Source organism: Chelon labrosus (genome assembly GCF_963514085.1).
Source record: "Chelon labrosus genome assembly, chromosome: 8".
NCBI lineage: Eukaryota > Metazoa > Chordata > Actinopteri > Mugiliformes > Mugilidae > Chelon > Chelon labrosus.
This window is the reverse complement of record NC_140358.1, coordinates 29,680,080-29,695,881: the sequence shown is the minus strand read 5'-3', so window position 1 is coordinate 29,695,881 and position 15,802 is coordinate 29,680,080.

The following is a 15,802-nucleotide window of genomic DNA, read 5'->3' as shown; positions in this document are numbered from 1 at the left end:
TTAGTGAATAATTGGAGGGAAATGTCAGGGACACATTACAATATGCAGCAGTATACTAATGTGTTTGTGTCTTGGTATTCTGTCGGAGGCTGGCTGCTGTTTCATGCTGATGGTGTGATACGGGAAAACACCACCTGGGCTCCGGAATATCGTGACAGCAACACTTATTCATTCGGCTTCAGTCTGGATGCTGTTGTTTTCTCCATCTTAGTCGCAGACGGACATCGTTAGGATGGACGTCCGGTGATTGACAGGTCTCTCCTCCTCGTCAACTCTTTCTGCAGCTGATTGGACAAACTGGATGAATGTGTTTGAGCGGCAGAGTTCCTTTAACGACAGCTAATTTAAAAGTCTGTGAATAGGTTTTGTCGTCACCACGCAGGTCGTTTTATTAAGTTAAAAACAACATATGTTAACGTTAAAGCTAGTGAGGAAGTTGGACAACGCTGAGAGCCACATTGGATGCATAGGGAGGAGGTCGGGGTGGACGGATGGGTCGATAAAACATTGGACTAAAACACATCAAACCAGTTTTTCTTTTGACCGTCACTTGACTCTTTAGAGCTTTTAACCCTTTACAGGCCACTCAGTGAAATTCTAAATGCCAATCCTAGAGTGTTACTGTAGGACATAAGAGGACAACATTTTTCAAAAATGATGTTACCATGTATGGTTCCTTGGCCTTACATGATAAACAGATGTAAACATGTATTTAGACCATTAGAACATTAATGCTGATTCAGACACTCGTCAACATCATCACATTAGACAACATTAGGACGCTTCTTCTTCATGGACCCTAATAAAGAAGTTATGCTCAGGGTTCATGCAGAGGTGGACCTTACAGACCACATTAGACCCTGAGGATGTTTCCTTGATCTTCTCTGATTGGCTGAGTGAAAACCACATGCTTCTAAACCTCACTGAGAGGAAAAGAGACGCAATTAAAGTGTGTGATGAAGTTTCCAAATACAGTTCCTCGCCCCATAAAAGGTTAAATACAGCGGGTTTGTCAAACTTACATTTTAGGAAACAGAACAGTTCTCTTTCTAACACGTTGTTTAGTTGATCAATCTTCTTAAATGTCACCAAAAAGATTTTTCTGTGTAAAACTAAACAAAACAGAAAGTGAAAACCAAAGTGATGGCGTATGTATGAGCCTTGTTCAGCAGACACTCATCATACCGACATAAAGAACCCAGAACCTTCTATCTGTGATGCATCAGGTTAAACGATGTTTATATGAAGATCTTCTAACCTTAAAGAAGAATAAAATCAGACCAAACCTTTTTAAATGACCCATTATCTACAGACCATAAAACCAATGAGCAGCAGCCAGTAATCTTTGGTGTAGATCTTAATAAATGAAATGTTTTATCTCTCTCCCTCACTTTCTGTGTTTTTAATAGTTTAACTCTGCGTCACGGAGGAATACATCAGCTTTAATCAGAAATCTGTTTTTTTTTTTTTTCATTTTCTGTATGTTTCAGAGTGTGAGCGCAGCATCCTGTACGTAATCTGACTTGCTATTCTAAACCCCTCTTGAATTGTTCCTTTATGTGAGTGTGGGAGGAAGAAGTGATAACCCTTAATCACGGCGTTGCAATTAACAGAGCAAGAATATTTTCCCCTCAGGGAGGCATCTTTAGAAGTGTTTAGGCTCTGCGCTGAAACTTGCCTCCAGTCGAGCAGTGAGACGATTTAAAACCAGATCTGAATAATAAATTGTGTTTCCATAAAGAAAGTCTGAGGTCGGTTCCTGGACTAGAAGCTAGAATCATTTCTGCATATCATCGTTTGATTTGCTTCTAAAATGATTTGTGACATTTTTATGTGATTAAAGAGAAGCATCGTGTCATTTTACTGGAGGGTCGAGTCAGTCTGTGGATGATTGACAGCAGATGAGGGGATTCATTTATGTGTAACGTGCTGCAGCTGAGCAGCTAATCGCCTGAGTGGCCTGTAAACTGACATTAGCAGAGCACACGGGGGTTTGTTTGGAGGCTCTAGTTGGATGTGGACAAGAAGAAAGAGGTGTTCATGGCAGATAATATGTGGTGAGCTTAAGTGATTGTCTGCAGTGTCCTGGTGCTCGCTGACATTTTACTGGCTGCACAGACGAGGTCTTCGTTCTAATACCTGGATACCTGACACTGCTGAATCAATGCAAAGCTGCAGACCTGTCATCATGACCTCTACAAATATAAAATACCTTCATGAGTCTTTAAGTTTCTGGCTTTGAGAGGAGGGGCCTCTGTGGATCATCCCACAGATACTTGATCAGTTTGGGATCTAGTGAATTTGGAGGCCAGGTCAACACCTTGTGCTGTTCTTCATGTTTTTTTTAGTTGTTCCTAAAGCGTTTTTGTGGCTGCATCCTGCTGGGGATGGCTGCTGCCATCAAGGAGTGTCATTGCTATGGGGTGGGGGTGCCTGGTCTGGTCTAGGTGGGTGCTACATGTCTAAGTAACATCCACACCAATGAATGCCAGGTCCAGAAGTTTCCCAGCAGAACACTGAACTGTCACAAGATGGTTTAAATGTTATTCACTTCTCCTGTCGGTGGTCATAATGTTGTGGCTGATCAGTGCATTTGTGCTGCTGCAGACTGAATAAATGTCGTTTCATTTGGACTTAACTCATTAGTCATTTAGTTTTAAGGCCTTGTCAGTGCAGCACCTCTCAGCTGAACTCTTCAAACATTGACTAAACTAATGTCTTAGAACACGGCGTCTGAGTTTTCTTCCAGATCTCTGAACCGCTGCCAACATCTTTAATTTGTTCAAGGATTCAAACAGCTCTCTGTTGTTCATGAATCGTCCTCCTGCTTATGTCAGACTGAATGAATGATGTGAAACACGTCTAGGTCTAAACTAAAAGGATTCAAGCTGGACGGATTCATTCCTGGAGTATGTGACAGACATAATGCTGCAGGTCTTTGCTTGATATTCTACTTGATGATGCTTATTTTCCATCAGATATATAATTCCCTTTTTTTTTTTTGCCTGACACATAATGAAGCTCTGAGCTCTGCTGGTTGCTCTAAGAATGTAAAACCTGACAGCATGTAATTAAAATGTTACCTATCACATTATTGTGAAATGAACTATGCAGTGTGCAGCGAGGAATGCACAAATGATGAGCACGCTCCTGACGCTGCAGCAGAGTCTTCAGCTGTTGTGGAACATAATCTGAATTCAGATGATTCCACAGACATGAGCAGAGAGTCAAGCTGCTGGACGTCCCGTCCTCCTCGTTGCTGGACGTCCCGTCCTCCTCGTTGCTGGTCGGCCCGTTTCACGTCGATAAAACCCGAGGTTTCTGCTCCGGCGGACTCCATGCTGCTCCACACGCCACTCCAAGGGATAGAAACCATTAATGCAATTTATATCAAACATCCACCATCAGGCCAATCATCTTCTCCATTTACTCCGACCCTCCGTACCCCCCCGCCCCCCCGCCCCCCCTTCCCACTCCCCAACCCCTGCATCCACATACAATCTAATTGAGGCCATGGCTGTGGGCTGCACATTGTTGAGGCTCGGATGCTCCTGAATGCAGCGAGATCAGAGCCTCATTAGAATAAGATGGATTGACGTTCAAGAGGAGGAAGAAAAATAAATGAATAAATTAAAAAGAGAAGAAGAAGAAGAAGCTCTGTGTGTGTGTGTGTGTGGGGGGGGGGGGGGGGGGGGGGGGGGGGGCTTTAATGGAACAAATCAGGTTTGATTGGTTGGAAGGTCAGTGAACTGTGCTGGTCAGCGGTCCTTCATGTTAGAGCTGATAGAAGAGATGAGGAAGAGGAGGAGTTAAAGGTCGGGGGTGGGGGGTGGGGGGGCGCACATGAAATGAACCGAACTAACTGAGCCTCTCATTAAAATTAAAGCTCTCATTAAAGCTAATTGCCAATTTAAAGAATCTGGAGAATCTATCTGGCTGGCTCCCTGATCTCTGCACCTGTCAGTCACAGCCCCCCCACCCCCCACCCCATGCCCCCCCGCTCCACCGCCACCACTGTACTTCACCTTCAACACACTAGAACCAGAACCAGTTTTGCTGCTTCTATAAAAGACATTTAAAATTTAACTTATAGAGTTCTCCTCAGTCAGCTGTTCTGTTCAGATTCAAACTAAAAATCTGAAGGATGAGAAGCTGATCACAGATTATCAGATTATATTTAACATTTATTCATTCAGTAACCACTATTTATTGACCACTATTTAATGTTTAATAGGCTCATTTAAAAAATTAAGACAAACAAGCTACAGGTGAAGCTGAGGCTCTTCTACGTAGCTCTGGATGCTAACGCTGTAGCGCACGGTGTAACCTGATGTGCCCCGCCCCCAAATATGTAACTACACAAAAAATCTCCAGAGAAGATGCTAATGGGGATGCTAGCAGCTAGCATCTACTTTCCAGTAGTTTGTTTCTGCACATATCAACCGCTAAGACTAAACCAGGTAGATTTCTATTAAAGGTTCTACGCTCTAAGTGGGTGATAGCAACCGTTAGCAGTGGTTAGCATCACAGCAGGGAGGTTGTGGGTTCTAAGCTGCTGGCTGGATGGGTTCTTTCTTTGTGTCTGCTGTGTTTCCGCTGAATAGTTTCATTTGGTAAAACTTCAAGTAAATTAAATGGGGTTTTCATTCATAGACTCAAGTAATAAATAAGATTACATTTAGAAGTTTAAAAAGACTCACTGATATATACGTTTAGAAAATAATGGTTTGTTGCAGGCCTAACACTAGAAACATATCTTAACGTGTCATCTCTAGAAGATTATTGGAGCTGTTAAAAGTCCATTTAGCATTTATCATCCTGGAGGAGATCTTCAACATCCTGTGTTGGTTAAAGCTTCAGCAAAGCTTGGATGGAAACATGTTTAAAGATGAACTAAACTTCTTCTTTGCTTCTTTGTTTTAGTTCCTTTAAGCTCACAACAAACTTTTAACCACTACTGGACTGAACCAGTTGGCTGGGTCCTTCCCTCCTACCAGGAGTGGTGGAGGAGGAGGAGGAGGAGGAGGAGGCTTCCAGCGGAGAGTCATTCATTTCAGCAGAGCTCCTCCAGCCAAAGCAGCTGCTTCCAGACACTCAGACGATGCACGTACAGTAGATACCACACACATGTGCCCGAGGCAGAAGCAGAATATCAATAGCGTGTGAAGAGAGGAAGGTGAAACACACCTCGGATCAGCTGAGCTTTCACTGGAAACAAGCCGCCGGGTGCTTGTGAACAAGTATTCGAGCTGGTGTCAGCAGAGTCAACCTGAGGGTCCAAACCCCGCTGGTCTCAGCCGCCACCTCCACCTCCATCCATCACACATCACACATCACACAGCCGGGCCGATGGCTGGCCGGAGGTCAGACCTGCTCTTTACTCTGAGCAGAACAGAACACCTGCAGACACAGCGCTGCTGTCTGACTCGTCTACAGCCCAGACTGTCATGTCGATTTAAAAAGTCTGCTCCTTTCCTTCAGCACAGATGTCAGGTCAGAATCTACCTGACCAACACTCGCTGGACTTTTATAAAAACTTGTTATTGGAGTTCTTGGAAAGTCTTATTTGTGGTTTGTGGTTGCTTCTCTGAGAATAAACTTATTTAGCCTCTAGTCAGTTTAGTATATTTTTCTTATAAACTCTCTCCTAGAGCATATAGAGTTCAACAGACTGACACAGGGCAGGATGTCTCAGCAGGGCTGGGTTTTGAAAATAGGTTTTCAAATCGATCCTCCTTTGAAATATCCAAGTACTATATAGCCAAAAGTATTGTCTCATCTGCCTTTACACGCGTATGAACTTAAGTGACATCCCATTCTTAATCCATAGGGTTTAATATGACGTGGGCCCACCATTTACAGCTAGAACAGTCTTTCCACAAGGTTTAGGAGTGTCTTTATATGTTTGACATTTCTTCTAGAAGCTCATTAGTGAGGTCAGACACTGATGTTGGACCAGAAGGTCTGGCTCTCAGTCTTCATCTCAAAGGTGTTCTATCAGATTGAGGTCAGGACTCTGTGCAGGCCAGTCAGGTTCTTCCTCACCAAACTCTCTCATCCATGTCTTTATGGACCTTGCTTTGTGCTCTGGTGCTCAGTCACGTTGGAACAAGAAGGGTCCGTCCCCAAACTGTTCCCACAAAGTTGGGAGCATGGAATTGTCCAGAATCTCTTGTTATGCTGAAGCATTCAGAGTTCCTCTCACTGGAACTAAGGGGCCAAGCCCAGCTCCTGAACAACACCCCCACACCATAACCCCCCCTCCACCAAACTTCACACTTGGCTCAGTGCAGTCAGACAAGTACCGTTGTCCTGGCAACCACTAAACCCAGATTCATCCATCAGATTACCAGATGAAGAAGTGTGATTCATCCCTCCAGAGAACACGTCTCCACTGCTCTAGAGTCCAGTGGTGGCTGCTTTACACCACTGCATCCGACGCTTTGCATTGTACTTGGTGATGTATGGCTTGGATGCAGCTGCTCGGCCATGGAAACCCATTCCATGAAGCTCTCTACTGTTCTTGAGCTAATCTGAAGGCCACATGAAGAGATTGACTCTTCTGACCTCTGAGCACTATGAGCCTTAGCATCCACTGATCCCGCTCTGTCATTTTACATGACCTGACACTTCGTGATACAGTATTCCCTCGTTAATCGCGGGAGTTACGTTCTAAAAATAACCCGCAATAGGCGAAATCCGCGAAGTAGTCAGCTTTATTTTTTTACAATGATTATAAATGTTTTAAGGTTGCAAAACCCCTCACTACACACTTTATACACTTTTCTCAGACAGGCATTAACATTTTCTCACATTTCTCTCTTGTTTAAACACTCTCAAAGTTCAAACCTTCGTAGAAAAATAAGTACAGTATTATAGAAGAAACCAAAGACCAAAACCTGTTTTCAGGCCCAAACATTTGTGTGAGAAATAAAAATATAAACGTTTTCCTATAAATAATTATGATGGCTTTTAGAAATAACGAATTTAATGTTAACAAGCAACGTATGAGGTTGAACACATTAGAAATTATCAATAGAGTAGTGACTCACGCGTATTTCACAGTTCCTCTGACCGTTACTCTTCGTCCTGGGTTTTGTCGGGGAGAAAACTTGCCAACATACCGCACTTCAGTCCCACTGCCAGCGATCAAAGATACTGTATATGTAAATCTGTCAAGCTGAACGCATTCTGTACTGTACAAGAGACACCGTACGGAGGAGATTGATTGACAATGGTCTACAGCCCCTTAGCCAATCAGGACGCAGAAGACGACGCGCGGGCTCTCCCTTAGCCAATCAGGACGCAGAAAACAATGCGCTGTAAAAAAAAAATAAAAAAAAGCATGCAAAATTGCACTAAAAAAATCCGCGAAACTGCGAGACCGCGAAAGGTGAACCGCGTTACAGCGAGGGACAACTGTATTCCCAGTCTCTTCCTCTTTGTTATAATACCACTGACATTTGACTGTTTCATGACTGGACTTGTTGCACAGGTGGCATCCTATCACAGTACCACGATGGAATTCACTGAGATCCTGAGAGCAACCCATTCTTTCTCTAATGTTTGTAGAAGCAGTCTGAATGACTAGGTGATTGATTTTATACACCTGTGGACATGGAAGTGATTGGAACACCTGAATTCAATTATTTGGATGAGAATACTACTGATACTACAAAATACACGCTACTTCCTACATCTTATCTTTAGGAATCTTGCAGAGGTCAGGTTTATCATTCTAAACAAGGCCAGTGAGATGTCGACATGTGATGGAGATCCAGAACATGACAGAAGGCCGTCAGACCTAAAAGATGATTAGATTTGAGCTGGACAAAAGTAAAGACACCTGAAAGATGAGGAAGTAGAGGGAGAAGACTGAAGAGACACCACAAACCTCTGGAGCCAATGATGACATTAGGTTTTTAACTGTTTTATTGAACTGAATCAGTAAACCAGTAGCAACCATCCTATCCCTATAAAAATATATTCCATAATTTGCAAACCTCTGAAAGTAGCTGAGCCGTAAGCAATAAGTGTGGGAATGAAATATGCTCGTGGGCCACGGTCTGGTTTTCTGTCTTGTTTATTATGACACGTTCTCCTCTCATTGGTTTAAAGATGGCGTCTGTTTCAGTCCCTGGTGAGACATGAAGCACGAACGGCATTCTGGGAGACGCGTCAGCGAGACCTCGTTCTACACCTGCACTCATCTGCACTCAGGTCCGGGCTCCTGCAGGTCTAATGGGGCCCGCAGCGAGGTTAACATGTGTGTTTTGGGATCTTAATTACTCGTCGGCCGCCGTGTGTGTGTGTGTGAGAGAAAACGTACGATTAATAACGAGCTCCCGGCAGCTCCTCTGTCCTCGGCGAGCTTTTGCTAAATTGGGCGATTACTCAGGCGGGCGGATAAACATGACACGCAATAATTGGCGCTTGCAGATTTTACTTATTAGTATGACGTATCGATCGGTCCGGCCGCGACGCAGATCTATAACGGCTGCTTCCTCCTTGATATCTGCAGCCAAAGGTCAAAGAGAGACAGAGAGAGGCTGAATGTCGCTGATCGTTTCACATTTGTAATTCTTCATCATGTTTTAAAGACGGTTCTTCTTTTTATCTTGAAGCCTAAACCGACATTGAACTACTTCCTGTTGTGGGTTGTTGACTTTTTATGAGCAGATAAAACCTGATCATCAGGATGCCCATGTTTGCAGCAGTTCTGAGTACTTTTTGTTTTTTTTAAGTTTGGTTTCAGATTATAAAATATAAAATAAATGTATGGAGCAGGATGATCTGGATGGAGCAAGATATTCTGGATGGAGTAGGATGTTCTAGATGATGTGGATGGAACAGGATGATCTGGATAGAGCAGGGTGCTCTGGATGGAGCAGGATGTTCTGGATGGAGCTGGATGTTCTGGAAGGAGCAGGATGATCTAGATGGAGCAGTATGTTCTGGATGGGGCAGCATGTTCTGGATGGAGCAGTAAGTTCGGGATGATGTGGATGAAGCAGGATGTTCTAGATGGAGCAGGATGGAGCAGGATATTCTGGAAGGGGCAGATGTTGTCCTCCTGACGGATGGTCCTCCCTGCTCTTTGTTTTGACAGGTAGACTGATGCTCCTGCTGCAGCCCCGTTACACCTGATCACAACAAACCATCACAGGGGATGCTCCTGATATTTCTGCCCCCCCCCCCATCTCTTTTTTCTCCGGCTGCTTCGGCTCCAAGAGATGAATGAAGGGGAAGCAGGGAAGCGGTGGTGAGACTCAGGACAGGTGGCAGCTTCGATTAAATGTTAAATGATGAACGGGGGGGGGGGGGTGAAGCTGGAGCTGCAGGGACGGCTCACCTGTCACGGCCCCTGCCGCCCCCTCAGTCGTCCCCAGAAAGCGCCAGCAGGACCGCCGGACAGGCTGATTCATGACCCGGCTGGCAGGAGGCTCTCAAAACAATTTAAGGATAAAGTATCGTCATTTTTAAAGCCCCCCCGTCGCTCTGCTCTGCCCGTTTAACGTCTGACACCACATTCTTTTTACTCTTCTTCTGTGGTTAAGGACTTCCTGAGAGGATCATTTTATCACAGCAGAGAGTGGACCAGGCAGCATCGCTCTGTCGCCCCGGCTCAGACCGGGCTGTTTGTCATCAGGCTCTGGTCACCCAGCGGAAAAATGAAAACTGTTATTTGAACAAGCACAGTTATTGATGTCTGACAGACACTTTGCTTTTCTTATTTTCTACCAAAGATGCTCATAAATCTGAATCAGAACATCTTCATAATTACTAACAGGACAGAAAGAGCCAGAAGGAAGACATGGCCACGGTGTGTGTCTGAGAGGAAATGATGGTTTTAATGGTGCAGTGGAGAACTCTAATAAAATCAGAAATATGTAAATAGTCTATATCTAGACCAAAGATTTTGAGGGTTGAGGAACTCTTTCTGACTCTTTTGGACCAAATATCTTCAAAACTAATAAAGTTCTGCTCTTCAGTCCAACGTACCATCTAAGTTGAATTCTTTAAAATCTGCTTTCAGTGGCACATCTGTCACTACCGGCGTAGACGTGGAGGTTTTTTAGTCCTTAACTCTGCCAAGTTCTGTCTTCACTAATGTTTCCATGCTTGTTAGTATCTCACCACATGTCAGTTTGGTGGAGAGTTGGGCCATCAGCCAAGAAACTACTGATTAGTTCTTGGTGCCGATCCAAAACTTGATGAAACTTTTTATTTTATTTTATTTTTTTCAGAATCTGGCACCAACAAATATTCAACATGTTCAGATCCAGACTGTGGTGAAATGTTTGCTAATTATTGAAAAGATCAGACGTAGAGGATGGGAACAGTTTCATCTTAAAGTCACTTTTATTTTAGATTTTATTGAAGTTATTAGCCATATATTAAATTATGTCTTTAACTATGAATTATTTCTGTTGTCTAAATACAAAACAAGATTCAGCTGTTGTCATAACACACAACTCATTATTAGCTCAACTTACTTTACATATATGCAGTTTCTGTTACTTTTAATTATTTGTTTCTACAGGGTAAGGATTTCTACAAATTGAAATATAAAAGCCTTTATTGTCATTGTACTTGTGTTACAACAGAACTGAAAAACAACCAGCTTTTAATATGAATAAAATACAAACATAAAGAATACTCCCACTCACAGACAGAATAAATATGAAATATTAAGATTTTTAAATATTCAGATGGGGTTTTATCATTGTTGTTCAAAAGTAGGAAGCACTGCGTAGCCAATAAACAGTTTTAAGTACAAAGTACAAGAAACTTTACATCAGCTTATGTGACATCAAAACATGGCCTTAGTACTTCATAACAGTCACAACACTGTCAAAAGACACTTGAGACATTTTTATTTCTGTAACTTTCTTTAACGATTTTAAAGAAAATGGTTTAAATGTGATGCAGAGAGAACCACCTTCTGATCAATGCAGCTAAAACCAAGGAGATGATAGTGGATGTCTGGAGGTCCAGGCTCCACCTGCAGCCTGTAACCATCAACAGGGAGTGTGTAGAGGTGGTTCAGACCTAGAAGTACCTGGGTCTACATCTGGATCACGGACTGGACTGGTGGGCTAACATAGACTCAGTATACAACAAAGGTCAGAGCCGTGTCTATGTCCTCAGGAGGCTAAGGTGGTTTAATATCTGCAGGAAGCTGCTGGACATGTTCTACCAGACTATCGTTGCCAGTGTCCTCTTCTATGCTGTGGTGTCCTGGGGAGACAGCCCTAAGAAGAAGGACACCTCACGGCTGGACAAGCTGATCCAGAAGGAGGACTCTGTGGTAGGGACAGAGCTGGAGTCCCTGACATCAGTGGTAGATGGAAGGACCTTGAACAAACTCTGGTCCATCATGAACAATGTCCACCACCCTCTACAGGACACCATAGTCCGACAGAGGAGCTGGTTCAGTGACAGGCTGCTGTCTCTGTCCTGCTCCATGGACAGGTTGAGGAGGACGTTTGTCCCTCAGGACATAAAACTCTACAACGCCTCCCTGTGAGGAACCACCTGGACTGTGGTCATTGATGATACTACTGTATATTTTACATAGTATTACACTGTCTCTTGGATACCTGGCTGTGTTGAGTCCTCACAAGTTACCTCCTGATGCATCCTCAGAATTAAAATCAACTTCTAATCCAAGTATTTTTTTCTCAGGTGGTGTTAACTACCTGTCAGTGAACAGGAAACTGGATCAGGTTTAGCTGAATCTTCAGTACGTGATTTAGGTCTACATGACGTTAGGTTAGTCTCTTTCAGTGAGTTTTATGTTCATGTTTCACGTAAGGACCACAGTGACAGTGTTGTTGTGTTGTTTTTGACTCTCTCAGACGTCGTCAGATTTGTCGGTGAAGACAGAGCAGAGGAAGCTGGACGTCTCCACTGTGGACATGAAAGCCAGAAGGGGTGAGGTAGTGGTGGTGGCAGCAGTAGCGGGGGGATCCATCCATCCATCCATCCACCGCAGAGAGGCCGGAGGAGTGGATGGCTTTCAGAAAGCTCCTTCATGTCAGCAAGCTCACATCAAAGAGCAGCTGAAAGGCATGCTGGGAGATCGAGGGACACACACACACACACACACTGATCACAGAGGCATGTGTCAGTTCATCCTGTAGGTTACAGTGTCAGCTTGTATTGGCAGCTGCAGGGAAAGAGCTGCCTGCAGCCGAGTCACGGTCACTCTGCTCCATGGAAGCCCCCCCCCCCAACCCCACTCTCTGTCTCGCTCTCTCTCTCCGCAGGGGTGGGGGGCTCATTAGATCGACTCGTGCAGCGATGGTTCAGTCCCTGTCACCAGACCGACAGGCTGAGGGGGCAGATCCCAGCTCCACCATTTACTCGTCAGCTGCAGGGTAAAACTATCAGAGGGTTTAGTCACAGTTTGAACCAGTCACATGTGACAGAGCAGGAAAAGATGGTTTCTGTCGATGCATGTTCAAGTGTCCAGTATTATAAATATTTGATTGGACCTCCTTTAGCTTTGATTCCAGCTCATTCTCTGTAGCATTGTCTCCATGAGCTTCTCCAACGTCACCAGATTTATTTCCATCCAGTGTTTCATTCATTTTCCACCAAGATCTTGTATTGATGATGGGAGAGTCTGACCACTGCACAAAGCCTTCTCCAGCACATCCCAAAGATTCTCAGTTGGGTTAAGGTCTGGACTCTGTGGTGGCCAATCCATGTGTGAACATGATGTCTCATGCTCCCTGAACCACTCTTTCACAATCTGAGCCCCATGAATCCTGACATTGTCATCTTGGAATATGATCCATTGATGGAATAACCTGGTCATTCAGTATATTCAGGTAGTCAGCTGACTTCATTGTCACGGGGGCGGCTGTGGCTCAGTAGGTAGAGCGGGTTGTCCACGAACCAGAGGGTTAGCGGTTCGATCCCCGGAATGTGCCACATGCCGAAGTGTCCTTGAGCAAGACACTGAACCCCCAGTTGCTCCCAGTGCGTGGCACTGGTGTGTGAATGTGTGTGTGCTTGTGTGAGCGAATGGGTGGATGTGTCTATGACTGTAAAGTGCTTTGAGTACCAATAGGTAGAAAAGCGCTATATAAAAGCAAGGCCATTTACCATTTACCATTCATTCTTTGGACACATAATGTTGCTGAACCTAGACCTGAGCAACTGCAGCAACCCCAGATCATAGCACTGCCCCCACAGGCTTGTACAGTAGACACTAGGCATGATGGGTGCATCACTTCATCTGGGTGCATCCTCTTCTTACCCTGATGCTTCCCCACTATCCTTCCAGTTTTTAATAATGCCTTGGACAGTTCTTAACCCAGTTTTAATAGTTTCTACAATCTCCTTAGATGTTTTCTCTGCTTGATGCATGCCAATGATTTGACCCTTCTCAAACAGACGACCACAGGATGTGTCTTTAGACATGGTTGTTGAAGAAATGAGAAGCTACTCATTGCATCAGTTGGGCTTAAATAACTTGTTGTCAGCTGAAAGATAATCACCCATGCAGTAATTATCCAATAGGAGGTGAATACCTGTTTGATTAGTTAAATCCAGGTGGAGACTTTATTTTATATATAATGACTCCTTACAGCAAACTTTATGTTATTTCCTCACTATGCATCCAAGAACAGCAGATTTTTTCCTTCTTTATTTTTAAACCCATTTACTGAGTTTAGTTTTCTGGTGTAATGAGCATCACAGCCTCCCCGTTGGTGATGTTGCACACTTTAAGTCGCTGTTAAAATCTGCTGTTGTTGTTTCAGCAGGATCCAAGGAGTCAAAGTTCACAAACATCCTCCAGAAGATACAGAAACTGATGCGTTGCTTGTTGTTTTCCTGCAGCAGCAGCAGCAGCAGCAGCAGATCTGAATAACTGACTGTGTGTGTGTGTGTGTGTGTAATTATGGAAGGAAGTCAGTCAGTACTAACCGAGATTTAAAGCTAATGAGAAGACAAATGGAGCGGAGGTGAATTTTTTTTCCTCCGGCATAATCAAAACACGCAGGAATGTCGACTCATTACACACATATAATTACCAAGTCATGCTTATGTGTAATGGGAAACTTTGGTTAGTCGTGTTTTTATTTTTTTTCTATTTCCTCTCTAAACCTTATTCACCATCCGTTTGATTTCACTTTGGCAAGGCAAGGCAAGGCATTTTTATTTATATAGCGCATTTCATACCAAGAGGCAACTCAATGTGCTTTACATAAAAACAGAACAAATTAGAACACACAGTTAAAAGCAAGAACAAAGAAAAAGAAAAAAGAAAAAAGAAAAAGAAAAGTGTATTATATTATACATATATTAAAACGATTAAGAGGACTTACAGTGTAAATCCAAGATTACGATTTAAAATGATTTAAAAGGGCTCAGCCATATGCACATGAAAAAAGAAATGTTTTTAACCTGGATTTAAAAGTGCTTACAGTTGGGGCTGATTTCAGCTCTGCTGGTAGTTTGTTCCATTTGTGTGCAGCGTAACAGCTAAATGCTGCTTCACCGTGTTTGGTTTTAACTCTGTGCTCCACTATCTGACCTGAGTCAGTCGATCTCAGAGCTCGACTGGGTTTATACATTGCTAACATGTCATTCATGTATTCTGGACCTAAACCATTCAGTGATTTGTAAACCAGTAGCAGAACTTTAAAATCTATTCTGTAGCTGACTGGGAGCCAATGTAAAGACTTAAGAACTGGGGTGATATGCTCTGATTTCTTTGTTCTGGTTAAAACAGAACAAATGATTGCTTTTGTCTTTCTCTGCTCTGAATTGTATTCCACCATTAGCCTAATAATACGTAATTGCATTTTAAAGAGGTGATAGATTATAAATTCGCATATAATGAGGACCGCCACTTCATTTATGGCATAAATCTCTGTCTGCATAATGTGTGTCCTTAATAATGCTTGTTCACAGCCTGCTGAATTAATTAAAATCAATTGAACCTGTCGTATAAATCACGGTAATAAATCATTAAATTTGATCGTGTCGCTTCATGTCGACTAAAGCGGCTATCCGTCAACTGTTTGAGAACGCAACTTGACGCCAGGCGAGAAAACGACGGTAGAACATAATGAAAAGAACAAATAAAAGTAATAAAGGTGAGGATGAGATGGATGTGTCTCGTGTCTGGAAGCAGAAGTTTGGTTCATTTTTCTTTAAGTCTTTAAATATAAAAACTATTTGAGCTGAATGTCATATTCATCTGCCCCCTGGTGGATTTATCAGTGCACTGCAGTCAGTAGCTTTTGGCAGCCGTTTCCAAAATGGCCGCTTTCATGGATATTCAAATCTTCTGCAGGGAAATCTTTGCCAATTTTAAAAAGGTTGTTTTAAGAATATTATTTAAGTTGATGCTGATATTTCAGTATGAATACAACCTGGAATTACTTCATATGTTATGGTATAGTAACATCATGTTGAAAAGCAGGATTCATTTCCTCATAGACGGTGTTGCAGACAGTTCTTTAAGTCTTAAAGAGACATAAAAACTCTTTGATTCTGAATCATCAGGACAAAAGATAAAGAAACAGAAACAGATGGTTCTTTAATGAAAGGTTTGTGGTGTAGCTGGTTACAGAGGAGGCCATGAGGTCACAGGTTCACATCCCCCTATAACCATGGATGAGGCGCCTTGAGCGACCTCAACCGACCGACTTGTGTGGATATAAAAGTGCCTTTCCTTCCAATTTGCCAAGCAACCATGTGCAGAATGTGCAGTAACAATAAGTCCAGTCCTGATGAAGAGTTGAACAGACTGATGGCTTGAGGCAGCAAAGGTTTCCTG